At 40.3% G+C, this 20,130-nt stretch overlaps 1 protein-coding gene across 4 annotated transcripts in view; it reads right to left on the reverse strand.

Moving 5' to 3' along the window:
- SH2D1B (SH2 domain containing 1B) overlaps positions 1–19,847 on the reverse strand; it is a 45,756-nt gene extending 25,909 nt beyond the window's left edge. The window contains exons 1-5 of one of the 4 annotated variants that reach the window (XM_040698177.2): positions 19,800–19,847; positions 12,434–12,473; positions 12,109–12,313; positions 5,275–10,619; positions 2,540–2,873 (exon numbers count right to left, since the gene is read on the reverse strand). The gene's annotated coding sequence lies outside the window, so the exon portion shown is untranslated. Of the gene's footprint in view, positions 1–2,539; positions 2,874–5,274; positions 10,620–12,108; positions 12,314–12,433; positions 12,474–19,687 lie in introns of all 4 variants that reach the window. The other 3 variants (XM_046939983.1, XM_025149334.3, XM_046939994.1) reach the window with 3 other exon arrangements.
- Positions 19,848–20,130: the final 283 nt, after the last annotated feature.

The following is a 20,130-nucleotide window of genomic DNA, read 5'->3' on the forward strand; positions in this document are numbered from 1 at the left end:
GGTTCCAAGGAAGCAGCAGTCCCTGGGGTGAGATGGTCTTTCCCCCAGGCTAGCAACAAGAGCCTGTCAGAAACCATTCTTGCAAGTGTGTCTTCCTGAGGCTCAGAGATTTAGGGAAAAAGGGAAATCCTATCTGATCAAACACTCTATCCTGCTCACAAGGAGTCAGAACAAATTTCTTCTGACTGTATGATGCAGCTCAAACAGCAACCAGGACTAGCCTGCTTTCGGTTCCATTAGTGCAGCTGCTTGCAGAGGAAATATAAACTTTAATTATAGCAGCATAAAGGGGAAAGGTTTTGTGATTACTGAAGTTGGCAGTCTGTAACTTAGACACTAGATCTCTGCCAATACAGAAATTTAGTCATAATGCGAGTCATTGCTAAATGGAGAGAAGGATTAAATTTTCCTTTTATTCTGCTGTGAGCCAGGAGGGAATCCGGGGGATAAAATAACAGTGCAGAACTGTTATAAGTGAAGGGTCTTGGGTTCCAAAACATTTGTTCTTTGTAATTCCCTATAACAATAAGGTAATTACTATTTTACAATTAACATCTTCTATACTTTCATGCTTTGTATAGACATCTACAATTGAGTGCCATGTTTATGGTAGTCAACCTCATACGTTTTATAGAATAGTACTTGTAGATCTTGATTTCTGGAGAGTATTTCCTATGGAATTAAAGTTTGAGAACTGGGTAACAGCACTATTTTTCTTTGCAGTGAGTATGAAGACAAAAGGCTCAATTTATAAGGGATGTTCTTTTTGCAGCATACCTGGATGTGTTCTAGTGAGATTGTATAGCCCATGGACAAAATGACTTCTTTGTGTGCAGAGAGAACTTCTGTCTCAAATATCAAATGAAGTCCTGCTTCGCAGTGAATTAAAAGGTCTGCTCTGTAGCCATCACAACATTTTCTCAGAGAAGTGCAAATACATCTAACCAAGGATGCTGGCTAAAAGGCTGCATAGTTACACTTACACCATTTTGAGCAAAATATTTAGTGCTCATTTTGTAATTTCAGAATTCAACAGCACATGGTTGAAAATAAGGAATTGAAATCATTTGGGGCACTTCCCCTGTTCCTCAAGCTAACTATTAATTCACATTTGAAGGTGTCTCTGTGGCATGGACAAGAGACCTTTCATAAGGTCTTTGGCCTCAGTGAACCTACCCAGCCATCCACTGAAGTATATTCTTTGCACTTGTACTTCCATGCCTAACTTCAGTTATATCACCAAGGTCAGAATAACTCAAAGTCTTGAGCACAGTAGTGGTATTACTACCATGTGCTTTGAGACAAAAGAAAAGCCTTAAGTAAAAACAACAAACCACAAAAGCTAAGTGGTTCTAAGTCAGCTGATAAATGCATCCCTTTCAGGTGTTACGCAAGACCATCTACTGTACATACAAAACAGTAATTTGAAAAGCAGGCACGGATACGTCATGGAGATATCTCAGGCATGCTCTAGGCAGAACGATGATGACTACATGTAAAAAAATTCTGCTTTATATCAATGTAAAATGTGAAACATTTTATCAGCAATCCTGATCTGCCAGCTTGAAAACAGTATAGTCCTCATGCACTTCTAACCTTTCCACTGTTGCCCAGAATGGCTTCATAAGTTGTCCAGATTTGTAGAGAAGAGCTAGTGCTACATGATCTGATGTGCACCATTTGCTTGTTATGTATCCTACTGGGCTGTCCATTTTTAGCTGTGCATCTGTATGAATAAACATTTACACCAGAAAGAAAAACCACTTCAGATAGAACAAAGGACAGCAGTTGTGCAGAAAATTATTTGTACCATCATACATTAAGGGCTCTTAACATCTTTCCACATCTTATTCTTGCTTTTTAAAGAATAAAGACAGTTCAAGTATATAACAAAAAATAATGCAGGCTAACACTGGGACATGAGCTAAAAAGGACAAGCAGGTGTGTCTTGGAGTGGTCCATATTTTTGCTTTTGCAATGGAAGGCCTAAACCATTGGGCTCCCAGGACCAGTCAGAAGCAGAACTAAACTTTTGTTCATGTTTCATGCATACATATTCGTTGAAATAAGAACTCAGTGTCACAGGAAGTAGTGTGTAGCTCTTCATATGAGAAAAGGGCTCTTGTGTGAAATTTAGCACTTCGTTGTGTTACATATTTCACTTTAGACCCCTAGATAGGGCTGAAAGAGTTTAAACACCAGGCTAATTCCTTGAGCTCAGTTCAGCATAGACAAGTCAAGCTTTTAAGTAAGTATCTTCAATAACATAGGACCATTTTGACCCTTTATTCCCCGCTTTGGGACTTACTCTGACAACAAATATTAAAATTATTTCCAAAGCATAGAGAAGCAAACCAAAGAGTCCCTCAGAAGTCTCATAATTCCAGCTCAGAGATGGGCTGCATAATTAAAATATCCCTCAACGCTGCTCACGAGGCAACATACTTACAACTCAGATTCCAAAATTTCTTTTCCAAGGAGAAGAGGTCAAAGAGGAACAATGTACATCACTAATGAAATTGAAGACAATACCTCTTACCTTTGGTAAGCACTTCATTCTTTGTTCCCAATCCACTGTAATGCCAATTTTCAGACAGAATTGCTTCCAACAAATAAATGGTCTTGGGGATTAATGAGATTTAGACAATTTGCACTGCAGTTCTTCTCTTCTTAACTTGCACTGGTGGCAGAAGGTTGTGTGTGGTGCCCTGAGCTGGAAGATTTTCCGTATGTTTAACACTCTAATATAGGTTATCTTCCTCCCTTCCAAGTGTTTTCTTTAGGAATATACAGTATTCTTACTGCAGTCATTCCAATAGTCACATCACGTGGGCACTGCTTATAGACAGGTGACTCTTCTGGGTTGCTAAAACCTGGAAAGAAATGAGAGATGCCCCTGTTGGCTGAGCTTTTGAAGACAGAAAAGAAACAAAACAAGCAAACCCTCAGAGCATTGTATTTGGTTACATACTGCATCACGCGACCTTTTTTCAACAGGAAGGGCAGAATTGCTTAGTGCATTGCAATTGAGAGAGAAACGTTCACAAGCAACTAGAACCAACACCATTCTATCACGCGTATGTTTCGTCACACCAAGAAGCATCAGCTGTAGCTCACCGCTGTTTATCACACCAGCACAAACATTTTAAAAACACAAATTTCGATCAGCAATTTTCATTGCCTGCAGCCCATAATGGAGTTCAGCTTCAGACAGGAATAAATTGCAGTATCTGACAGATGGATTTGCTGATGCAGCAAGCTCATTCAACGTCTAAATGAAACACAATCCCCCCAAGGCTGGAGGCTGGCTGAAAATTATTTACCTACAGACAAGTTATATCCATGGGCTTATTCCATTACTCTGCTGTTGTTCATTACAGTCCCCTCATCTACTGTGTGTTGTGGTATATATTTAAACTTAAATAATAATAGGCTGTCTGAAAAGACTTGTTGGTTTTTTACAGTTTCAATAACAGAAAAGATATCAAAGCTAAGCATTTTAAAGATGAAAGAAAGAATACAGCAGTTGATTAAAAAAAACTCAGCTAATGTTTTCTCTGAAAACTATTTCACCTTTTTTTTTTTTTTTAAAGAAGATTACGTTTTAGAATGAAAGAAATAATTTGCAGTCAAGAGTAATAATTGGCAAGTCAAGAGTAGAAGATGTATAGATGAACTTCACCGATTCCTAAACAAAGGATGGAATGATTTCTTTAGGAGAAACACAATTGGTGGCGAGACTCTAACAGAAGGCAATCTACTGACATTTAGTGGTGCTGGGAGCATCTGCGTTTGTGCAACAGTGACCTGTTAGTCCAGCCTGCAAGAAACCAGGGACTGTCAATAGCTAGAAGTCTGTCTTTTGAAATCTTTATCCTATTAATCTTTAAGACAGAATTAAGGAATCAGGTGCACTGCACTGTTCTGCACATATATACTCTTCTGTCTGTTAGGTACATATTTGTAGCCTGGTAGGAGCATTCATAACTGAGCTGTTGTTGTAACTTTAGAGCTTCTGGTGAGTAAGTCAGTGCTTTCCAGCGTGACCGGGTTGTCTCTGCCTTGTGGAGCCTGCTGCGTTATTCACAGTAAGCAGGATCTTGATAGGGGAGGACTGCTCCAAATCTCATCTAGTAGAGCACTCAAACACATCCTTACATTTAACTAGGCAAATACCCCTGCTGAGTTGACAATATGCATGCAAGACAAAACATCTGCAAAACTAAGTGCCTTGCTGAACTGAGACTAGAATATGCATATGCTGCAAGATCATATCACATCACACAGGATTTATTTCCACTTGGAGCATTTACAGGTTGTAAAGTGTAACACTTTAGTCCAGGAAGTTAACCAATTTTAAATTTCAGACTCTATATTGCATGTTTTATCACTAGGGAACATATAAAGGTTGCTCTGAAAGTCATGCCTCCTATTTATTTCCATGGAAACTACAACAGATACAAAGATTAGAATAACACCATTTCATAGAGAAAATCCTCAGCAACAGAACAGTCTTTTTTTCCATGTAGTCACCACCATTAGCTGCACGTTTTTGCCAGAGATGAATAAATGCCTGCATGATGCATTCATAAATTCCTGTGCCAGTGGAAGTGATTCACTTTCACCACTGCTGAAATGCACCACCCACCTCTTCACTGAACTCATATCCACTGTTTGGTCTCCAGAAACATTCAGCAAGCATCACTGAATATCAAGGGATATAATATTTTCCTGTATGGAGGAACTGAGTGGCACACCTTTGCTTCATCCACACTTCCATGTCAGATGCCATTCTGTCACACTGCCCCTCTGCTGCCATCTGTCATACAGCAACAACATGTAAAGGAATAACGGTGGGAAGGTTCCAGCTATACTGCCGACACCTGCCCCTGACACTGTGGGCCAACATAAAATAGGAGGCATTCATTTCAAAGCAATCCTTGTATAATGAACCTGTGTGTAGAGAGAGTGGAATTTAACATTTTACAACAAGAATCTCAGACAAAAATTGCTTTTACGTGTAACTTGATGCTGCTGTTTCTAACTTGAACCTTTGCTCTTTTTTTTCACCCTCTTTCTAATCTCTATCAAACTAAAATAGTAAGAAATAACCTACTTTACAAAACAAGTTTCAGCCATTTGTTTTGTAAGAGCTTCCAGGTTCAATAACATTTATAAAGAAGTGTTAGATCTGTGTGAACTTAACAAGCAAAATTCATTTCACTATTGATTTAAATATATACACAAACACCGCTTTCATTTTCTGTTACTCACAGCTTTGAAATGGTGAAGAATGCCATGATGGGTAGAAACTTGTCCAGCCTGTTGGAGACTCTTCCAGTGAAGTACCAACAGAAACAGGAGGTGACTAAGAAAAGAAAAACAACAACCAGATTTCAGGATTCTCTCACAGAAAGGATGCAGGGCTAAAAGAAAGACCTTGAAGTGGCCAGGCTCAAGCATTTGTTTCTCTTCTGCTGGAGGGAGACCACTGCCCATGAACAGCCTGTCATTAGATCCAGGAGATTCAATACATATCAAAATGACTTCCAAATGACACAAATACTGCCCGTGGTCTTCTGAGTCTCAGTGAGAGCCAAGATATTCTACTGTATGCTGTTGCAGGGTGATGTCAGTCCAAAGATTTTGCAGTTAGACTAGTAAATAGGAGAGAATCATCTGGTTCAAGCTGTCCTACAATTTTACCTTTGCCATCCCCTCCCAATGCCCTGAGGGACTCTATTGCTACCACACTACCTTTTCCTTTTCTCTTCTAGGCTGTAGTGGGAGTGTAGAAAGTCATTAGCTGGAGCAGAAGAGGCTAGATAGAATTTAAAGCTGAAAAGTATAAAGATACACTGCAAATTTTGCAGAGATACCCCCCAAAAATCCACACATCCCAGCCTATCCTATTCCTACGCTAGAGGTGGCTGGACGGACCTATATCTTTAACAAGGGATTCTGGTTGCCATCAAGCTGGACAGCCTCAGAGACTTGCTCCTGTGCTGGCTGAGGTGGCCATCAGGAGTCCCAGGCAGAGAAGCACATACACTGGAGAAAGGCTCTAAAGGCCAATTTTTGTTTCCCACTTTGTGCTACAGTAAAGCAGGCTGGGAAAGAGATGACCTTAGCAAAAGCAACACTTAACAGCTCCATCCACCAGTGCTCTTTGTCTCTTATTTTTTCCATTTGCCCTTCTTCCTTCAGTCTAGAGATTTTGGAAAGAGAGAACTGAAACTGATAACTTACCATGGGAACATTCAAACCTTTTCCCTGAAATGCGAGAGTAGTTTCAGTAAATCTGTTTATTTTACTTTCACATGACTTATCACTTTAACTGCCAATTTCCTTTGTCATATTTTCCTGGGTGTAAGAACGGTTTGCTGGTGAAAAGAAGCCAAAGGGCATCTGGTAAAGTAATCTGAAGTATCTTCAGGTTGGTGGGAGGAAAACAGGAATTAAGACGTAACAAGTGGTGAGATGCAAGAGGTGCTTGGTTCAAGGTGTGTTTTCTTCCACAGAAGAAAAGCATTCTAGCCAAGAAGTGAACCTTTAAAAATTCTTCTTTTAGAAGATAATCAACAGGATGATACATTAAAGCACTCATACTAGTTAACTTCTCCACTAAATAAAAAATGTTAGTTCATGAAAAGGATTTCTACCATCTGATGTAGAAATTTTTCCTTTCTGAGAATGCAGCGAACTAGGAAGGTAAGAATTTCCCTTTACTACTCTCTCTATATTGACGGAATGATCCAGTGCAGACCATATCATACAGAAGGCCTTCAGTGCTGATCACTGAAGCTGTCTGATATAATTAGCAAGACTGAAGTAACAAGGTTATTCAGGATTTGCTCAAATTGAGTCAGTAGTGTTTAGTTTTTGCATCCTACACTAACATTGGCTCAAGCAACAGTCAGCAAAACAGGCTAGATGAACCAAGCATTTAGCCTCTAGAGCCAAAAGTAGTGTGTGTACAAGAGTTACTGGCCATTGGTTTCGCTGGGTAGGGACAAACACCACTTTAGAAGTGACACATCAGAATTAGAATTCACAGCAAACGTTCATAAGCTCATGGAACATCAAATATTAGCAACCTTAAGACACAGCACTTCGGTAATTAAAATCTTAACTTAGCAGTTCAAAAGCTAATGAGGCATCACAAGAAAGTTCTACAGTAGAATTGTATACTGCATCCTTACTCCTATGACAGGCCATACCTTGTTTAAAATCTCATAAAAAGTCAATTTACTACCCCTCACCTCCTGTAACACTGAGAATAAAGCACATTCTAACCTGATCACAGGGCTCCAAGAGCAGGATCAAATGCCTATATACTACAGTCCACTCCCTGAAAGGAAGGCTATTTCTGTACACTTTAAATACTCACCAAGTACGTTATTTCTAGGGAATTAATTCTGTTCTGTTTTAACAGCTGGAGTTATAGTTACAAGCTGCTTTCCAAATTCCATGTACAAGGTGCTTTTAATCTATGATGGAAGTTTAGTTCCATCCAAGCTTGTTTTTCAGAACAGCAAGAAGAGCTTCCTGCAACACTCTTCCCCAGTCATCCACAACAAACTTGCAGACACCCATAAGGGAGCATGGTAATTGAAGCAGTTGATTGAAAAATGAAGTAAAGACCATTGAAGTGATCTGGCAAACATTAAAAATAAATAAAAAGTGAACGAGAAAATGGAAGCATGACATCTGTAATTAATTATTATATAATAAAAGTTTACATCTGTTATTCCTTAAATCTTTCAGATTAATATTTTTATATAAATTCCTTGAAGAACTGTACTGTTTAAAGAGGAAAGACATAAACCTTGTTTCACTGTAAGGGAATAGACCAGTCTTAACTATAAAAGCAAGAGTTTACGTTTAGACTTAGTTAATGAACTATAATCGGTCACTCCAAAAGCAATGGCTACTATTTGTTTCAGTGGAAACTACAACAGATACAAAAAGCACAATACCACTATTTTGTAGAGCAAATTCTCAGCTACAAAACAATATTTTTTCAACATAATCACCACCATTAGCTGTGCATTTTTGCCAGCAATGAACAAGAGCCTGGCATGCTGCGCCTGTAAACCACACTTGACACAACTCAGTGCTATCAGGAGGCAGCATTAGTCCTGTGCTGCAGATACCAATCCAAGACCTCTTAGAGTGGTGAAACCAAACTGCAGGTGCTTGTCCAGAGGAGTTTTGGCTCTGGGCTTTGGTTGAGAAGGTTTGCTCTTCACTCACTAGTTCATTGGGTCTATTAATATGCACATGAATTACCATGACAGAGAAAGAGCTGCTTTCACACCTATTGGCTGGTTTTAATTTTAGCATTAAATTTATCCTCCTTAGAATTTTCTGAACCATTTTAATCCTCTTTCCACAGGTGCATTTTGTTAGGTTTTTTCTCCTTGCTTTCCCAGCTGTAATTTTGATTTACATGCAGGGAAATGTAAAGATCAAGAACAGCAGCTAGTGGAATGCCCAAGCTGCTAGAATGAGCTGAATTATGCAAGCTGAGTGTTTGGTAAGAAACCTGCCTACTTACTTTGGCAGCTCCCACAGCAAACAGCTTAATTTGCTATCTGTAGGAAGATGTTCAGAATCATTGAAGACATTCCCATCCATCCTCCTCCCCCAGTCTTTGGGATCAGTTGGCTTGAAAGAGTCATTATCCCTTTATCCATCTCCCCCAGCCTCCCCATTATCGCATTTTATTAGTATGTGTCATGTGAGTGAAACATTCAGGGTTTCATTTGTAACCTGTGCAATACCCAACTAAGGACATGGCTGATAAATGAAGTTCCAAGTTCTACTTGAAACATTATTACATAATACATCAGTTTTATGTCAGAGGTACTGATGCTTTTATGGCCTCTCCATTCAGAGTAATGGGCCTGTACTCACAGGGGCTTCATAATCTGAAATTCAAGCATCTCTGAGATTGACGAAGTCATTTATAAAACCTGCATCATGAGTCAAGGTTTCCTTGAAGTGAGAACTGCTGTTGGTTTCCGCTGACAGTTTTGGTCTGTATGTTCCCTAAAGAAAGTCCTAATCCTTAACAGTATCATGAAAATAGCATGATGCTAATGAAGGCATTTTTGGCTTATAATCTTTCCCAAATAAATTTTGGCAATGGCTTTTTGCAAATGGACACACAGAGACTAATTTCCTGAACAACTCCTTTCTCATGCCATGGCCAACGTAAGACCCCACAAATTCTGAGGCACAGCATCTGCAACAGTTCTTCTGGGCCATGATGAAATACAGAATACAGGTTCCTTACTTGGCCCAAAACATTCTGGGAAAAGAAAGAAATGATGTTAAGAGTCTTCACGTTCAAGTATTTCTAAGCCCTTCCGGCTAAAGAAAAGAAGTCACACATTACTAAGTAGGTTTTTTAAAAAAATATTATTTAAATCTAAAATGTGTTTAAATGTCTTTTATATGCATCTCTCCAGTAGGTGAAAAAATAAGGAAAATTTGATTGAATGAATGAAGGAGTCCAGTTGTAAACAAAACGGGATTTGATGAATTAACCCAAATTATTTATTAATCCAATTCTTGCTGGAGGTCCCCTCTTTTCATTTTTCCCCCATCCTTGTCCTATTGCTTTGCCAAAGTCCAGATAATGTGAACAAAGGGTTACCCCAGCCGTGTTTGTATCAGACATCACGCTGCATTCTCACTGTCTTTGTTTCCTAAATGCTAGAGAAGCACACTGTAATTCAAATTGTATTGTAAAACTTCAGCGTGAAAAACTATTTTGCAATGCCACTCTGATCTTGCCAATAGGGAAATGAACATACTTCAGATCTTAGTCATTATAAACCACTTTACTTGAAATTGTTCTGCCTTACATTGCCTCTAGTTTCTCTCTGACTCAGTTTTCTCTTTTTAGCACTGTTATTCCAGTGTGGCAACACAACAGGAAATAGTTTTTTAAGGCATTTTTAGGCAAATAGTTGGAAAGCTCTGACTCCACCTCAAATCCTAAAATATCCAAGTGGGAATGCTTCTTATTGACTGGTAATGGTGAAAACCAAGGAACAGATTCTCTTTTGATGCAAAACTACTCAGAATGGCTTCAGATCAGCCTTCCCATCCCATCACTGAAGCAGGGAGTGTCTCACTGACAGCACCTACAAAACTCAGCATGCTCCACTCTGAGTCTATTACAATCTCTTTCACACTTTCTAAACCAACTCTATTCCAAAGCATTTGCATTTTAAGTGATGGAAAGAGAATGGAAAGGAAAAGAGAGACACCTTACCTTAAATGAACAACTTTGGACATTGGTATTTTCATTACTAAAGAAAAGCCTAAACATGAGGAGAGGAGAAAAGGTATAGTTTATAGGTTAGGTAGATGTTCTGCTAAGAAGACTAAAGATACCAGGGCTTAATGTTTTCCCAAAATAAGATTACTTGAAAATAGATTTACAGATGTTGTCTATGATCTCCACGAGCCCCAAATCTCTGTCCCTGATAGAGGGATCTATTTTCAGTTTATTTTGAGATCTACCTACCACGTGTCTTGCACTTTGCAACCACAGATACACATAGTCCCTCCTCCAAGATGCTACCTTCAGAGAAAGGAGACTGCTGAGCAGAAAAAGCAATAAATTGTAACAATGACAAGACTTTAAATAGTATTTATTTAATGTTAATTAGTGACTATTTAAATAGTACAGAAGTTGTGCATGTAAACAACTGAGTTATTTTGGGAGGATTAAGCTGCAAAGAGATGTGTGTGTATATACACATAGGTATGTATATATGCATATATGTAATGTATAAAAAATACATGTATAAACACATAAACAATGTAGTGTTGATGGCCAATTCTGTACAACATCTAGTTTTTCAAACAGCACTCCTAATTCTGGCATCCCAGGGACTTCAGCATCCTTGCCTAGATTTTAGATGCAATAACTTAGTTACAATAAAATCTAACTCCAGTTCTTTTAAGATATATCTTTACCACTGCAAGCATAATGTAACACCCTAAGCACTTTAATTTTTTAAGTTCTTTTGGGCTTGAAGTAAAATCTCCATCTGCTCAATCACATTCACAGCCATGAAGAAATTCCCTGATATATGGGGACACTGATTTTGCGAGGCTGAGTACCAAGAAGGAAAGAGGAACAACACTGAACTATAAAAGTCACGATCTCCTACTCTTCTTGCCTCTTGCCTGGAAAGTTATAGATGTACTGCATTTTATATTGAAATAATCTACTGATTTAGCATTGCATACAAATAGCAAAAGTCTCATTTGGTTTTTCTTGATAGTATTAGAATTTAGTTTTGCATAGCAACTTCTAAGGCAGGCGCAGAGCCAAGAACAAACTTCAGTTTCTTGCAATTAAAGTGGTGCTCACTTCTTACAGATAAGAATGGAGCAGTTGTTTAATGGAAAACGTTGACCTCTTTAAAATATTATGTGAATGTCAAGCTGTTTTTTGTTCCTTGGCCTCAAGAAAATAGTTGCCTTTCCTTTTCAGTGCTCTTGATAAGCCATCAATCGTTTTTCCTTTACCTTCCCCTTTTCCTTTTCCTTTTTTTTCCAGTGAAAATAACGAAATCCCAAGCTGAACTCCACAAACAATATGGGTGCACCTGTTACGTGCATGCTGCACTGACCACACGTGATGATTCAGGAGTAATTTTCAGTGCAGCATATACAGATATATATGTATTTTGGCCTAACATCCAGGTCTGTTACTGACTGGGTGTTTGCAGTATGCTTCCATTTCTTAACATTCCTTTGTTAGATACTCTATTATTTCCCATTTAAATGCAAACAATACACAGTATCTCTTTGAAATTACCACTACGCTTAGAGACAGCTAAAAAAAGCCAGGAGAAATACTGAGCAGCTATGGGCAACCTCACAGCTCCTCTCAGGACAACTCATTAGTATGTAACAGTCACTGAACACCACAAATTATTGCTTTTTCCTTCCTTTCCTGTTAATGGAATGTGTTGCTATTCACTTGCACCAGAAATAACAACCACCTCCTGTAACCCCCATTAGTTTCCCATTAGCCAGTATTCAAAAAGGTCATCAGGAACTGGCGCATTTACTTACCTGGACTAGGTGGAACTGCTTTCTATGATCTATGTTGTGGGTAGCGCTGAATATTGCCATAAGTTTGCACTGAAGTTTAATACTTTAGAGTGTTACAATCTGATTTTTCAAAAAAACATTTTAAAGATAGGTAATCATCCAAAATCAGTTTATTCTCAAAGTCATTCTCAGCACAGCAGCACTCTCACATTTGCAGTGTTTTTGTCTGAAATGAAGGGGGAAAAACAAAGAAAACAACAAACCCGAAATGTATCTGACTGTTTCTGCTTTGTTGTGTCTAGCTTATAGAGCTAGTTATTCTATACAAATAGGAGTACATACATACCACAAAGTCATCCAGGTTCTGACTTCCTCTGTGAATATCTCTGCATGAGAAGGAATAAAAGGAAATGTGAAGAAATAGATTGTATCACCTACTGAAATCAGAAGACAAACAAAACAAAAGCAAGAAGTAGATGAGGGGTTATGGAGAGAGTGGGCCTCATGTATTTTTCTTACAAAGCAAAAAGGAAGTAGATGAGGTTAACCAGCCACTTTTTTCAGCCAGAGCATTTCCAGACTTTGTCAGACTGTGGGTAATGGACTGCACAAAGCCCCAAACCCATCCACCACTGTCATTTTAACACCAGTTTTTAGTATCATGTGACGTGAACGTGTCCATCTTCCCCCTTCCCTTCATCCTTTTCCATGGATGTTTAAGATTCAAGCAAACCCTAGAAATAAAACCAAGTACTCCTGCAACATTATACAAATGCAACTCCATTTCCCTTCAATATCTCTTTATGAGAAAAACAAGAATTTGCTTTTCATGCTCTCTCTTACAGTTGCAAGGTAATGAAGCGAGTCCTAGACCCAGGTAGAGCAGAGCTGTAAGCACTGACCAAATGAAGAGCGCTACTTATGACCGAGTTCAAATGAAAACATAATAACTGCCCTAATCCAAGACAGGGAAGCTCTGGAGAGAGTCCAGCAGAGGGCTACAAAGATGACTAGGAGCCTGGAGCATCTCTCGTATGAGGAAAGGCTAAGAGACCTGGCACCTGGAGAAGGCTGAGATGAGATCTCATCAGTGCTTATAAATATCTGATAGGCGGGAGTCAAGTGGATGGGGCTGGGCTCTTTCCAGTGGTGCCAGCAACAGGACAATGGACAATGGACACAAACTGGAACACAGAAGTTCCATATGAACACAAGAAAGAACTTCGCTGTTAAGGTGACAGCATGGGCACAGGCTGCCCAGAGAGACTGTGGAGTCGTCTTCTCTGGAGGTACTCAAAACTTGCTTGGATGCCTTCCTGCGCAACATACTCTAGGGAACCCGCTTTAGCAGGGGGTTGGTTGGACTACATAATCTGCAGAGGTCCCTTCCAACCCCTGTGATTCTGTAATGTATGGTATTTTGGTGGATTATATCCTGCCATTTCCAGGTGCAAAGAGCCCACTAAAGGACACAATCTTGTGCTCAGCTATGCCCTATCCAAACCACAGAGGTGAAGGGCTACTGGTGTTCTCTCACCAGTTGCCCTAAAGCATACTCCCTTCACCACAAGTGAGTTTAGTTCTTCATCACGAAGTGTCATTTAAAATGACACTGGTGGTTATGGAGAGAGTGGGACTCACATATTTTTCTCACAGCCTCCCTTAGCGAAAGTATTTTGAATTGGGTCCTTTTTAAGCCTAGAATTACCATGGTAACCCTTCTCTGCATGGATATTGCCAGTATCTCCTCCAACCATTAGTTTATGTACCCAGTAGGCAATTTCCTAAATTTATGCAGCTCCTGGGTAATGAGTCCAAGCTTGCTTTACTCAGAGCCCTCATAGTTGTTTTGTTCCTGACCCTTAGAAGAGAGCTGACTGCTTCCTCTCCTCCCTGGCCTAAATTACTCTTAGTAATTACAAGGAGAAAGACTAAGGTGCAAGCGAGTGGCTAAGAGGTCTTAATGTGAAGCCTGACCCCATAGGCACCATTCTGTCAGAAGGAAATTAATTTTCCAGGATGCTACATCTCCAGCTGCTACAGCTTTCAGTATCAAAAGGACAGCTCACTTAGCACTACAAGCACTCTGCACAGCACGGTTAGCTGGCCTTTAATTTGTGCAAGAAACTTAAATAGTCTCCTTTAGCCTCATTTGTGTCTAATAGAGCTGAAATAGGGGATGGAAGTACAGGATTGAATGAAGATTTGAAGACCATAGGTGAATCATATCAGCTAGAATTACGATGGTTTTAAATGGGCTTATCAGCTGGTCAGGCAGGCAGCATCAAGATCCTAGATTATTCACTGTGCAGTAGCACTGCGAACAAGGGTTGGATATCTTGAAAGGCCAATGGCCTTTCCTTGTACCTTTGGCATTTATCTACTCAACCATTATCTAAATCCTCTATATTGCTGAGCTGTGTTCAATGGGTTGCACAAGATCCAGCCTCACAAATCCCCTTCTGACTTCTGAGACACTCATTCACTGGGAGCCCCAGAACACATCTCAGTCCCATCATGTTATGCCCTGATAAAAGCATCTTCTACCAGTACATTCTGAGGCTTGCTGGGAAATATGAGCAGGCAGAGCCAGAAAGCATTTTGACCAGGGAGGAGGTAACTGATCCCAGCTCACTGAAGTCTTCAGCAAGTCCCTTAATGTCTCAGCACAGGCTAGCCAGCTATTTCTACCACACATGCTAGCTACTTGCTAGAGATGAGGAAAGGGTATGGTCCAGCTCCTGGAGAACTCACCTAAGCCTGCTGAGAGCACCAACAGTTTTACCTTTGCTTCCTCTACCCGACCCCAGTTCCTATTCTCTTCACCATACTTCTCTTTCCCTGTATCTCTTCACATCTCATTTCAACGGTGATACAACTCCCCATCTCTTCAGATTCTGTTGTTTTTTAATAGAATTGTCCTCTTTCATCCAGTTACTTAACTTTGGTGCTATTCACTGTTTGGCTACATGTCTTCTGTTGCCCTATATTACTGCTCCTTGACATGTGCTTTGCTACTTGCCTTATATTTATGTGCTATTTTCATTTCATAGCCTCCTGTCTGTTCAGTCCTGGTTGGGCTTCACTTCCTCATTTTTCCCTGCACTTCCACTCCAAGTAATAAATATTCATTTTGGAAATAAACTCAGAAAAGCATTTGATTTCCTTTCTGCGCATCCCTTTGCTTACACAACTGCTGCAGTAGCAGCCAGAGGGTGCCACTGAAATGAGGGTTTCTATTGTGCTAAGCACTCTAAAGGCATAATAGTCCAACCAGTTGTACTTACAATACAAGCTGTCCTTTGAAGAAGCTCAAGTTTTCAAAAAGCACCGATACCAAAGGGGAAAAAAGTCAACCATTTAAAACGAAATTCTGCAACAAAGTGTTTATCTACAACTGCTAAGGGAAGAAACATTGCAAAGTGATGCTGAAACAATTTTCAAGAATAATTAGATTAAAAAAAAAAACCCAAACCCAAAACCATTGTACATGAAAAGTTTAGATTTTATTTCAAGTGAACTTTCAGTGGAAAACTCGTGGAGCCAATGTTGTTTCCATCTGTAATTTTGAGCTTCCCAGGCAGTTTACTCAAACAGAAGGTGTATATTGCCTTTCATAACAGCACTGTGTAAATGCCAAACTGTGAGGAAAAAACTGCTGCATGATGCTGGGAATCCTGCACCAGAGTCTGATGCTAAACACTAATTGTTCTGAGTCTCCTTCCAGAGCCTTGGTCTCAAAGGCATCCTCTGGAGCTGTTCTGACAATCACAATGCCAGGGAGTGGACCTGCTCCCAGTTTAAGAAAATTAGATTTGATAACATCACAAATTTTAAAAAGGAAAGAGAAACAGAAAGAGGATTTTTTATTTTCTTGTTTCTGAACTCTTCCTATTTACTTCATTAGAAAGTCATAGAATGACCAAAGTTGGAAAAGACCTCTAAGGTCACCTAGTCCAACTGTCCACCTATCACCAATATTTCCCACTAAACCATGTCCCTCAGTACAACATTTAAACATTTCTTGAATACCTCCAGGGACGGTGACTCCACCACCTCCCTGGGCAGTGCATTTTGGTGCCAGACCACTCCCTCAGAGAAGTTGTTCTTCCTAATGTCCTGTGGAAAATTTCTAAAAATGCTCCAATCTCAACCAATGGTGCATTACTTAGTGGTGAAGAAGGAATGGAAATTGTGTGCTTAGTTTGGAGCTGGAATTAGGGAACCAAAAGTGCTTGCCAAAGAGGATGCAGAATAATTGGAGCCCCCTCAAGTTCTCAGTTGCAAGAGGTGCCTACGTGACCAATGTGGTAAGCAACAGGGTTTCTACAACCCCCGGCTCAGTTGGAGGGAAGGGTCAATGCTACACATTCCCACTCCCTGCATGCACCAGTGCTGACTCCCACCTACTCCCACCTTGGAAGCAAACAACAGATACATATGCAAAATATCATCTTTTGTAATAAATAAAAAGTACTGTGACTCAGTGGTCAAGTCTTCACCTACTGCCCAAACACTACTGGAACAGAGACTATACTGGAACCAAGAGCAATGATCTGGATTTTCCTTCCCTGTCTATCCAGTTTTTTTTTTCTTCCCAATCTCTCTTTTCCTGTCCCCTCATCTCTTTTCTTTCTCTCTCTTGCTTTTTCTGTCTTTTCAAGTTACATAAGAAGGTAAGACAAGTCACATAATCATAGCAATGCCAATAAGTTATAGATACGTAAATCCATATATACACCAAGTCTTGTGCTAAGTATCATAGTGGGATACAAATAAACTTTCAGCTGATTGTTTGATGTCATTTCACCTTAATTTAGCCTGAGGGAGTTTCAAATCCTCAGCAGCCCTGATCTGATTGGGTTGTGACAAGAAGTAAGCACAAACTCCCTCTAATCATGCACATTGAATTGAATCCCAAAGATTGTTCTTCTTCTGGAAAACAGGGTTTGCAAGAAGAAAATCCCCATGACTAAATCACCAAAGGGGAAAAACCACAAGCATGTAGCATTCAGCTATCTAGAAGTCAACTCCTAGAGGGTTTTTTCCCTTCCCTGCTTATCTCCTGCCTTTATTCAGGCTGTGAGCATCAATTAGAGTTCCCAGAAACTTAGAGATGGAGAGCATCCAAATTCTTGGTTTTGTAACTCCAATATTTGCCAAATCTGTAACTTTGGAAGTTACTGGCTAATGGCTGGTAAGAGATTGCTGAGAAATGAGCCCTATCACAATTTCCAGTGCAAAACTTGTGCAAAAAACTTCACAGCTGTACTGCTACACTAGGAATTTCTGCTACAAACTGTATAAGCTAAGGAGAAAAAAAGAGAAGAGAAAGCAAAAATGGAAGAAAAAATAGGTTGGAGATCCCATACTGTAATGTATGACTCAACTCTACAAAATGTGGGCTTCACTTAGAAGCTGAATACCATGACGTACAATTTTTTTTTTCTTTTTTTTTTTTTTTCCATTAATGACCTCTGGCACATCTCAGCACTAAGTGGTGCTGGTGTACAGCAAAAGAGGCAGCTGTGTAATTCTGTACCTTAGGAAGCAAAGCAATATTCCTTGTTTGCACAATGTCTGGCAATAAGAGGACAGAGAGATGACAATGTAGGAGACACAGGTACCTGGGAAGGTCTTATTGTTCCTCTCAGAACTCACCTGAAGCAAGCTCCTAAATTGGAAGGATTAAGGAGGCATCTAACATCTTTAAAATATAGATTGCTTTTTTGTTTGTTTGTATGTTTGTTTCTAAGATCGAAGGTGATGACTTACACTTTTCCCCCAAGAAAGAGTACTCATAAGAATGCTTCTAATTCAGTAATTATAGATTTGGAATGATTCAGTTTCATTCCCATTCCGGCACTGAGCAAGAGGCCCATATGGTAGAGAATCAGTCAGAGATAGAGACCCAACAAAGAAAATTCTGATACCCCTCCACAACAGTGGGGCTGACCTACAGCCAGAGAGGTGATGGGTACTCCAGAAACACTTTCCTCATTTTTATGCAATGCTAAATTCTAAGGTGACCACAGCATGGTCTGTCTGGGAGCTGATATAACCCTCATGATCTACTCCCCCACACAACAAACCACATCAGCATGGTCTATAGGGTATTTCCAGCGTGGAGCACACAGAACTGTTGGGTAAGGCTGTAGTCCACTCTGCTTTCAGCCAGAAAGCTGAGTGGAGCTGGCACTGCAAAGGGCTCCTGGCAGTCTGCAGAAGCTTGTCAGGCTTTTCTAAGCTGATATGGAAACAAACTGCCATGACAATAAGGATTAGGCAGGCAGCTGATATATTCAGCAGGTACATCCATATACATCAAGGTTGCTACCTATGCCCCTTCTTTGCTGGGATTGCTAAAGAGCAGAACAGACCACACACTGGTAAAACATGCCATATCTGTCGTATCCTTAGCAAGGGCAGTCAACGGTGAAAACATATCGCAACTGACAACTAAAATCCAGATTAAAGCCTGCCTTCAGAAAACTGGCAGCAGTTTGACAAAGGGGAAGGAAAAGGAAAAAAACAAAGTACTTTGTATGCGGATAGATCATTTTCTTCTGCATCAGTAGGTGGTGCTCTTTATATGAGATATCGCAAGCTACTTCTGAGAAACAGCGTATGAGTGCCCTGGGGAGAAATCTCTAAGTGCTTTTTTTCTGCAGGTCCCTCTTCATTTCCTTAAACTGTCACTTCTTCCCCCCAGAATGGATAGGCAATAATCGTATTAGCTCTCAGTGGGTTCAACCAGGAACTTTAGATCAATCTTTCACAGGAAAGCCAGAGAACATGCAGAATTTCTGTACCCCTCTGGAAGGCTATCACTCAGTAAATACTAACATTACCCTTCCTTTGGAAGTGTCACAGAAGGCATCTCACCATACTCCTGCCCACAGTTGCTTTGGAAGGAATGGGCTAAGCAGCAGTGACATTGGATCTGACAAAGCCCAAACACAGTACATGTTGGTGCAAACCGTGTTTAGTTCAGCGTATAAGTTTGACAAATCACAGACACAGTCGTCCCATATCATCACTTTCTCCATTAGGCTACCAGAATCCCGTACATCCCAAGCAGCCACAGTCAGATAGAAGTTCTGATTGAAAATGTGCCCTGGGAACTCCAGAGGAATACCAGCCTGATGGTGACGGAGCACTGGCAAAGGCTCCCCAGAGGAGCTGTGGAGTCTCCTTCTCTGGAGACATTCAGGACCCATCTGGACACTTCCCTGTGCGACCTGCTATAGGGAACTTCTCTAGCAGATGGTCAGACTAGGTGATCCCCAGAGGTCCTTTCCAGCCCCTGTGATTCTGTGATTCTCCTTTCTGATTCCCAGAACAGAGGAATTTGTTGTGCAGCCAGCAGCAGAACCAGCTGTCCTAACCTCTACAGCTCAGCACACATGCCCTTGTCCTCTGGAAAGAGAGCATTGGACATTTGTTTATTCCACGGTTAACTCAGGAAGGTGAGGGAATATCAGGCAGTTTTTAAATAGCATCAGGGGCATGACAATACAGAAGCAAGTTCTGGGATAATAGAAGGAAAATAAGTCCAAGTATACAGATACATATAAATGAAGTAAGTTGGCACACTTACATAAAAGTGCTATAAATGATGCAGTGCAGTGCAGGACTCTTTGTCCTTTTCTAGTTGCCTTTTAAGTCTATAGATTTCCACAACAGACACTCATTTTTTCATGTCTTCTTACCGTGTCAGGCACTAAACGTTGCTCTGCAGTCAGTGTGTTTGATGAGATGACCTGGATTTATGAAAAGGAATGAACTCCTAGCACTGAACGCATCCGGCCTATGACAATAACAGCAAGCCCACAAACCACAAGCGCTGGGGCTGGCAGCACTGAGGAGGCAAAAAAAAAACCCAAATGGCGGTACTTTTCAAGTTAGCTTTGCTGGCAGAAAACAAAGATAACAAGGAGAATTGTTTAACATTTAACGCCTTCTTAATCCCATAGGAAACTTGGTAGGTGTGCTATTCTCCAGAGGCCTGAGGCTGAGTTCCTTCATCCCTGTCAGGGAAGG

This window comes from Gallus gallus, chromosome 1 (genome assembly GCF_016699485.2).
Source record: "Gallus gallus isolate bGalGal1 chromosome 1, bGalGal1.mat.broiler.GRCg7b, whole genome shotgun sequence".
Taxonomy (NCBI): Eukaryota; Metazoa; Chordata; class Aves; order Galliformes; family Phasianidae; genus Gallus; species Gallus gallus.